Source organism: Oratosquilla oratoria, chromosome 5, assembly GCF_046742065.1.
Source record: "Oratosquilla oratoria isolate Oo_2021 chromosome 5, ASM4674206v1, whole genome shotgun sequence".
NCBI classification, from domain to species: Eukaryota; Metazoa; Arthropoda; class Malacostraca; order Stomatopoda; family Squillidae; genus Oratosquilla; species Oratosquilla oratoria.
In genome coordinates, this window is record NC_134781.1 from 56,405,602 (window position 1) to 56,415,601 (window position 10,000).

A 10,000-nucleotide genomic window follows, 5' to 3' on the forward strand; every position below is an offset into this window, starting at 1 on the left:
TTGTTTCGAGTATTTCCATGTATATAATTTGCTAACACTGCAGTAAAGCGGGGAACTATCCATGGCAAGGCCAGGAAATTGTTTGTCTGTATTCACTAATTATCAAAAGTGAATAGCGACAAATCCTACGCAAAGAGAAATTTAATTCGAGGTTAATCCTTTTTTGGGTACGGGTTAGAATCTTCCATTTTTCAAAATTATATTCCTATCTACGTTACAACAGCATTTTAGAGTAAAAGACGAAAAATAAAGACGTAAAAAGCCCATAGGACAATCTAACACTCCATCGCTAATACATGGTGGAATAAACATGGTCAACCTTCCGAGACATGGAACAAAACACAACCGTAATTAAATAAAGGATCAACCTCCATAGAAAACTAAGGAAAACAATTTGAGGCATGCGTATATCACACAAATAAACAACATATAACCATCCTAGAGAGGAGGGGATTTCATATGTTTAGCAAAACGCCTCAAGCTTATTAATATATTAAAAGAAAAAGCAGATAAAATAACAAGCTACTCTTCCGAAAGCCGTCCCATTATGATGACCCGTTCCGTGTATAAAATATCCGGTTAACGTATTGAGTTGTTTAGCTTTTGTGAACAAGGACCCTGTGCGGTGTCGAAACGTTAAGGCGGGCAAAATTCTACCCATTTTTCTCCTCGTCAACTTCTTTTAACCTTCAATTTTTATTTGTCCATAATATAGTCAACATGTCGAAAGGTGATTTGAAGAGAGGAAATATGGAGAGAATACAACAGAAAGACGACAAATGGAAAGTTATACACTACGCGGAACAAAATTTCTCAAATGATTGCCTAGAAGTGCAAGATCTCCCAAAATCAGCAACCGGAACAACTAAGAAACACAAACAACCCGTTTGGAAATGTGGGCCTGAGCTTACTTAGAAGAAGCATATTGAGAATCTACAAAGACCAATGTAAGTACTATTAAGTAGTGAAACAAGTAGAGATACCAATACCGGCGTTGGCTTTCGAATAGACTTTCCAAAAAACTTAGAGAAGAACACAGTATAAGAAATTTAGAGCAAAAAATTACAAACATTTATGTGAAAATTTGTGATTGGTAACCAATGCGGGCTAATCCAGAATTTTTTATGTAACGAACATTTCAGACTCGAACAACTCTCAGATATAGAAATTCAAGCATCAATCCGTTAGGTATAAAATTTGATGTCGGAATTCACAAAAATGAAAATTTAGTGGATATCATAAATCAAAAACTATATATTGGAAAATGGATTTATGTAGACTAAAGGTTGTAGTAAAGGTATTACCACATGCTATCAAGCCTTAGCAAACAAGAACAAATGTGTTATTCCCAAAAAAGATTTCTCAATGCCTTTTAATTTGCCTAAATTAAGACAAAAATTATTATAATCACAAGTGCAGACAAAGGGAGGGAGGCATTAAATAGTAATGATCCAACAAGACTACAATAATTAAAATGTTAAGATTACCTCAGTGACAGTGAAAACTTACGAGAAAAAAAACTTAATGGTTACGCAAAAATGAAGGCGAAAATTTCACCAACAAAAGCGGTAGAAAAATATTAAAGAAATCTGTGCAAGGGAAAAAACTATTAAACTTACTTGAAGAAGCACCACCCATATTCCACCAAGAATGCACGGCCTTACCTAAGATCCACAAAACAGGAATTCCTATGCGCCCCATTACGTCAGGAATCAATAGTGCACCTCATTAAAAATTAGCCAAATGTTTTAGCTAAACCTTTATCCAATACTTTAGGAGACTATCAGTGATGCTACTTCAACGAAATTCGTCGGATCTAGATTAACAGATTTAAAAGTTTTAGAATTTCAATAAACATGAAACTAGCCAGAGCAACTGATGTCAACCTCTTTATATACTCGAGTATCAATAAGAAGGTCGCCTTTAAATTGCTGTTGAACGAGTAGTATATAATTTGAAAAATGAAGATCTACCCGTACCCAAAAAAGATATACCTCGAATTAATATCTCTTTGCGTAGGATTAGGCGCTTTCACTTTTGATCTAATATTTGAGATACTAGACAACATTTCTGGCCTTGCCATGGATAGTTCCACTTTCTGCCAGGTGTTAGCAAATATTTATACATGGAAAATACTCGAAATCAGAAGAATACATGACTATAATAGGTAGGAAAAAGTAATTATGGTTTAGGTAGTGTTGAGGACATAGCTCGTAATTTGTATCCTATAGGATACAGACATTTAATAACCAAACACTCAGGAAGATTAAACAGTGAAAATACTACAATTTACTGCAGGAAAGAAAATGAAAATTAACGGGAAAATTGAACCTTTCTTTGACACAATTATCCATAGAATGAGGATAAAAAATTGGTGAAAATTTTTCAGTATACCGGGGTAACCCACCAATAAAGAAGGTCTATATACCACTTCTACTCAGGACTGAATGACAGAACTAAAAACAGGTTATCGATAATAGGTTCTTCACTCAGAGCCCATTTTCGCTATCATGCAGAAAAGAATTTTCTAGATCCCTGAATTACGAACATATTACTGAGAACTGTTCTTCAAACCACTAAATATCCAAAAGGTCTCTTAATGTAGGTTGAAAAAGAACGCAAAGAAATAATTTTTAACAAAATGTAAATGACGAAAAATAGAATTAAGAATTGATAGATAAATGTAATATATGAAAACCAGATATAATCACAGTACCAAACTCAAATGTTAATTCATACCAAGACGCTTTTCCCTCCTACAAGCGGGGGGCATCAAAATAAGCCAGGACGTCAGGTAGCAAAGTAGGACATTTGGTAACTCGTTGCGACAATAATCCCACTAACGAAAACAGCGTTGTTTATAAAAGCCCGTGTACAAACGCTGTCCCTCTTCATATTTTGGTGAAATCTGGTCGCGGACCTTTAATAAATGGATAAAATGAACAGGATAAAATGACGTAAATAGCCCATAGGACCATCTAACTCCATAGTAATACATGTGGATAAAACATGAGTCACCCTTCCAGACTGGAACATACACAAACCTGTATTACAAAAAGGATTCATTCCAGAAACTAAGGAAAACAATTTTGGAGGCAGCGTATATCAACACTACAAACAACATTTATAACCATAGTGTGGGATATTATTTGTTTTAGCAAAAGCCACAAGCTTATTAATAAATAAAAGAATAACGCAGATAAAATAACAAGCGCTCCGAAGCGTCCCATAAGATGACCCGTCCGTGTATATAAAAGATCCGGTTACGGTCTTGAGTTTGTTAGGACTTGTGAAACTAGATCCCTCCGGGTCGAAACGTTAAGAGCGGCAAAATTCCTCGGCCATGTTCTCCTCGTCAACTTCTCTTCACCTTTCAATATATATAATATATATATATATATCTATATATAATATATATATATATATACATGTTGAGACATTGTGATAGGTTTGAGAAGAAGAAAGAATAAGACACGGGCCTAGAGCCGTGTTTATTCCTGAACCGGTTTCGCTTAGAGCTTCTTCAGAGGATCAATCCACTGAAGAAGCTCTAAACGAAACCGGTTAGGAATAAACTCGGCCTTAGACCCGTGTCTTATTCTTCCACCTTTCCCACACACACACACACACACATATATATATATATATATATATATATATATAAATGTATATGTATATATATATATACACACATATTTACACACGCACACACACACATACACACACACACACACACACATATATATATATAAATATATATATATATATATATATATATATATATATTTATCTATTTATATATGATTTTCCATCAAGGAACGCCCTTACATTCTTTGACAATCATATGCTTGTATAAATGCATATTAGACCCAGCGCGTATATGTTTACATATATGTAGGCGCGCACGTGTGCACACAAACGGATGTATGGTTGTTGGGGGTGAGGGGGAGAAGACAGATAGGGAGGGGAGTGCGGGGGAGATAGGGGTGCAGGAGGGTCGAGCCCACCACACCTGCACTACTCCAAGCTCCAATATTTACAGAGCAAACATAATCAATCTGCAATAATCACCTGCGCGTAATTTAAACGGGTTAAACCTGTGAAATGTAAAAAACGGGAAATTCTAAACCCGGACGCTTCAAAAGTGAGGTATTACTATTTAGTGGAATTGAATATGCCGGTCAAATCAAGGCGGAAACTGCTTCCTCAATCATTGTTTATTGAATGTGACGCCCATGTCGGGACGGGCCTAGCGGATCTGAGACTCGCATCTCCCGAAAACAAAAAAAAACAAAAAAAAAAAAACATAAAAAGAGCGAAAATTTGAAACACAATCAGTCAAGCGTCCTCGGTGAAGTTTTTAATAAACACGTGCTTGTCAGGGAGCGATGATGGAGGGCGAGATAACAAGGCTCCAGAACACTCATGTGGGCCGCTAGTGGGTGGACAGATGGCCCTGGGGGGATTAAGCCGACTGATGCTGATGGAGGGCGGCGTGGAAAGAGCGATAACAGCGAGAGCTGCAGGTTAATAATGGTCCAAAGGGGGGAATACGAGTGACCATAGTATAGTCCCCTACAAAAGTTCTGACAGCGATAACAGAGTTGCAGTTTGATAATAGCGAATGAAACACAGTCCCGTACAAGTCTAGAGACATCTTTGTTCTAGATCCGGAATTACGGCTTTCTAGACACCGTTGAATGAAAAAAATTTCACCTACCAAAGCCTATTTTCCTACGAGAGGAAAAAAAGAAGAAAAAGAGGAGAAAGAGAATGACATGGATGTTAAAGAGGGAGAGAGGGATGAAGACAACAGGAAGAGGAGAGGGAGGTGGAGGAGGAGATGGGAAGAAGGGTATGAAGCGAGAGGACTAAAACTTAAAGGAGAACGACGATAACACAGCTACATTCATCACAGCTGCACAGACCGAAACATATATATGTACTAAAATATAAACACACAGTATCCAGAGTAAATATATATATATATATATATATATATATATATAATTATACACATATGCGACCGAGGTTGTCACTTTTACCCACTGGCACGTGTGTAACGTGTTACCTGCTGGATTCCAATGTAGATTCATATCGTGTGAAGCACAAGCCCACCCGCTCGTTTACACCCACACCCACACTCATTATATATATATATATATATATATATATATATATATATATATATATATATATATGTGTGTGTGTGTGTGTGTGTGTGTATATATATATATATATATATATATATATATATATATACACACAGTTTATACATATATATATATTATATATATGTATATATATATACAGTTTATACACACACACATATATATATATATATATATATATATATATATATATATACATGTATATATATATATATATATATATGTATATATATATATGATTTATATATATATATATATAAACACATTGGATGAATGGTTTAGATACATGAGAGTGTGGGTGGAGGAAGAATAAGCGAAGATGGGCTGGAACTCCTTTATTGCTTAAGCAAAAAAGGAGTTCCAGCCCATCTTCGTTTATTCTTCCTCCATCCACACTCACATAAGTGTATATGTATATATATATATATATATATATATATATATATATATATATATATATATATATATATATATATATATATATCACTGTCGAAGAATGTCGTAACACATTAATAAATGCACTAAAAACCCACTATGGATTGGATTAAAAAAAAAAGGAAATAACGATTTCCGTATATTTCGATCACTTGCTGTGATCCTCTTCAAGCGGAATACATAGACAAGAGAAAACACATTACTTATATACAGAGGAGAGAGGTGGAGTGAGGGAACATGGACATTTCATATCAGGTGGCGTCTAAGTTGCCACGCGGACTTTGTGGCAAGTCGTCCGCTTTTACAATATAAGGAAGTAATCTATTAACTGCCAAGGTGGTTATATAATCTTCCTTAATTAAACAATTCCCAAACTTTAACATTTCAAAAGGACAATGGTACCCTGATTATATAACCACCTTGGCAGTTAATAAATTACTTCTTTATATTGTAAAAGCGGACGACTTGCCACAAAGTCCGCGTGGCAACTTAGACGCCACCTGATATGAAATGTCCATGTTCCCTCACTGCACCTCTCTCCTTTGTATATAAGTAATGTGTTTTCTCTTGTCTATGTATTCCGCTTGAAGAGAATCACAGCAAGTGATCGAAATATACGGAAATCATTGTCCTTTCTTTTCTTAAGTCCAATCAATAGTGGGTTTTTAGTGCATATATATATATACACACACATATATATATATATATATTATATATATATATTATATATATATGCAAAGTAGACCACTTGGAAAAAAGAAACTAACGAAGCAGAGCGCTTTCGTATATTACATCTTCAGTGCAAAAAGTACATAGTTAAACAGAACTACTTCATGAGAATGGAGACCTCATGCAGAAATTCATTTCAATTGGCCCTCTTTTGCCACATATTTATGGTCTCATTAAGACTCATAATTGTATCAAACCTGTAGACCTATTGTTTCATCAATTGGTTCTGCTTCTTACAAGCTATCCATATGGCTAGTTACTATTCTTACGCCTTTAGTAGGTACAATCTCTTCTCATGTTACAAACACTTCTGATTTAATAGGCAAACTCCATCATATCAAACCAAGTTATAAGTTCACATTGGTTAGTTTTGATATCGTTAGTTTATTAACTAAAGTCCCCCATAGCTGATTTATTATTTTTCCTTCAAGATGAACTTAATAAACATGTTCTTCCATTGCCATCATATACACTGATTGAACTAATTAAGGTATGTGTTAAAAATTGTAAGTTTCAATTCAGTGGTAACTTCTATTCCCAAAAATTCGGCATGAGTATGGGAAACTCTTTATCCCCAGTTTTGAGTAATTTATACATGGAATTTTTTAAAAGTAAAATATTGCACAAAATCTTCCCTCCTAACATCCTTTGTCTTAGGTACATTGATGATATTTTATGTCTTTGGTCAGAAGATAAAAATGTGCATTATTTTTAACTAAACTAAATACCCTTGTTGATTCCATCAAATTTACTTTAGAAATTGAGAATAATGGTACCTTATCTTTCTTAGATTGCACTATCCTACGTCATGACATCAGCCTTAAATTTAAAGTATATCGAAAACCAACCAAAGTAAGCTCATATATTTATTATTATTTTTTCTCATCCTAATAGTGTTAAACGTTCAATCTTCTCTTCTATGTTCCTTAGAGCTTTCCCTATCTGTAGTTTTGAGTTCATTGATGCAGAAGTCAGAAATGTTTCTAACACTGGGCTAAATTTAAAATACCCTAAACAATTTCTTGATATTGCTTACAATTTTGCAAGGAAATAAATTTTTAACTTCCCAACCAAAATCATCTTTCAGTTATCATTATGTTTTAACTTTGCCATTTCAAGTTTGCCATTTCAAGTTTAACGTAAAGGTTAAATTTTAAGAATAACAGTACAGTAAAACATATGCCCATCAATGATAGTTTTGAAGTTAAAAAAGGATGCATTTATAATATTCCTTGCAAAACGTGTAATCAATTTTACATAGGTCAAACTGCCAAACCCTTAAGCACCAGAATTGAACAACATAAGAAAAATGTTAGGGATGGCAATAACTCTAGTGGAATCTTCAAACATGTTGAATTAAATAATCATCCTGTTGATTGGGGTAATGCCCAAACCATCTATCCACCAATACCATAATATTAAGAAACTTAATAAAGTGCAGTTTGATCCATACCACCAGTGATCAAAATACAAATTTACACAAAGGCTTATACAAACTTGACAATTATATCTACCAAGAAATTAGCAAAAGAATAATAAGGTAAAATGTAACCCTGCGACTGTGACCTGATGTCGCCCCTCCCTCATTCGTGGGACGCATTGACCCTTGAGGCTTGATCAACCGCTTTCCAAGGGGCAAATGTCCTTTCCTCTTATATAAACTGTCCTTGTTCCTTCTTCATGTATATATACACTATGTATTTATGTTTAACTATGTACTTTTTGCACTGAAGATGTAATATACGAAAGCGCTCTGCTTCTTTAGTTTCTTTTTCCCAAGTGGTCTACTTTGCATAACTTAACACACGTACCCGTATTCTTATTGGTATATATATATATATATATATATATATATATATATATATATATATATATATATATATATATATATGTATATATATATCGATATATTATAGATGTAAATATATACTCGTATTATATGTATATGTACAGTATATGTGTATATATATATGTATATGTATATGCATATGTATATGTATTTGTATACACACACACACACACACACACACACACACATATATATATATATATATATATATGTGTGTGTGTGTGTGTGTGTGTATGTATGTACATATATACATATTTATATACATATATATATATGCATATATATATATACATATATATAAATATGTACATATATATATATACATATATATATATATAATACATATGTATGTATATATGTATGTATATGTATATATATACATATATTATATATATAAATATATATATATATATACATACATATATATACATATATATATATATATATACATATATATATATAGATTTGTGTGTGTGTGTGTGCGTGTGTGTGTGTGTGTGTATAGGTGTATATATAAATATACATATATATATATATATATATATATATGTATATGTATGTATATGAGAGAGGCAGAGGGAAAACGCACAAATAGAACGAGAGTTTATTCTTTAACTAGTTTCGCACTATGGTGCTTCTTCAGAAAGAATGTTACACTACAGAAAATACTGGCAATAAATACAGAAAATGTGTGGGTAATGAACTAGGATAGGTCTGAGTTCGAGGAGGCTCTAACTCTAGCGTGTTGGTCGTACTGACACCCTCCGTGGGATGCTTCTGGTGATCATTTATCCCGTTTTCTTCCATTCTTTTGATGCGTGCCGTGCTGTTGTTCCGATAATTTGATGTCGCCTACTCTATTTTTTGTACATTTATCGGTGGCTATATACAGAGCTTCTACGATTTTTCTTTGCCTTTTGCTGAGAATATTATGTAGGATACTCGCTTAATCCCATTTAGGTATATGTCCTTCTTCGTCTATGTGGTTCACGAGTGCGTTGGTGTTGCGGTGGTATCGGACATCGGCTTTGTGTTCTTTTAATCTTGTGATTAATCCCCTGTATGTTTCTCCTATATATGCTCTGTCACACACTGAACATGGAATTTTATCAATTAACTTTCGGTATTGTTATTATCTTTGGTTTGATAAGGTCACTAATTTTTTTACCTGCGTCACAAGAGATGTCCGTAAGTCTCAGTTCTTTACTGAGTGCGCAGGCCAAGTCTAAGGTGGGGACTACTATATACATTGTATTGTTCTTGTTTTAGTTTTTGTCATTATTTCTCTCCCTTATGGCTCTGGCTTTCTTCAAGGTTGCGGAGAGAAGACAAGCAGGAAAGCTAAGTTTTACGAAGGTCTTGGTTATATGTTGCAGTTCGTCAATGAGGAATTCAGGGCTGCATATCCCGAGTGCTCTAAGGTAAAATCCCATGATTACACCAGTCTTTGTCTTTTTGTCGTGGGTGGGTTTTCTATATACCTTGAATTTTACAGAGTTATTTTCTCTGATGATGACGGTATCCAGGAATGGTAGGGATCGGTTAACACACACACACACACACACACACACACACACACACACACACACACATACATATATATATATATATACAGTATATATGTGTGTGTGTGTGTATTTATATATATATATATATATATATATATATATATATATATATATTCAGTCCTTCGAAATTGCTGTAGGATAATTATATGTGTGATATCGAGGCTTGTTCCAGGTCTCTGGTTATTGCAATTGACACCTGGAGGCGTTTCCCGCACCCCCTATCCTGCCAGGAGGAAGTCCGCCAAATT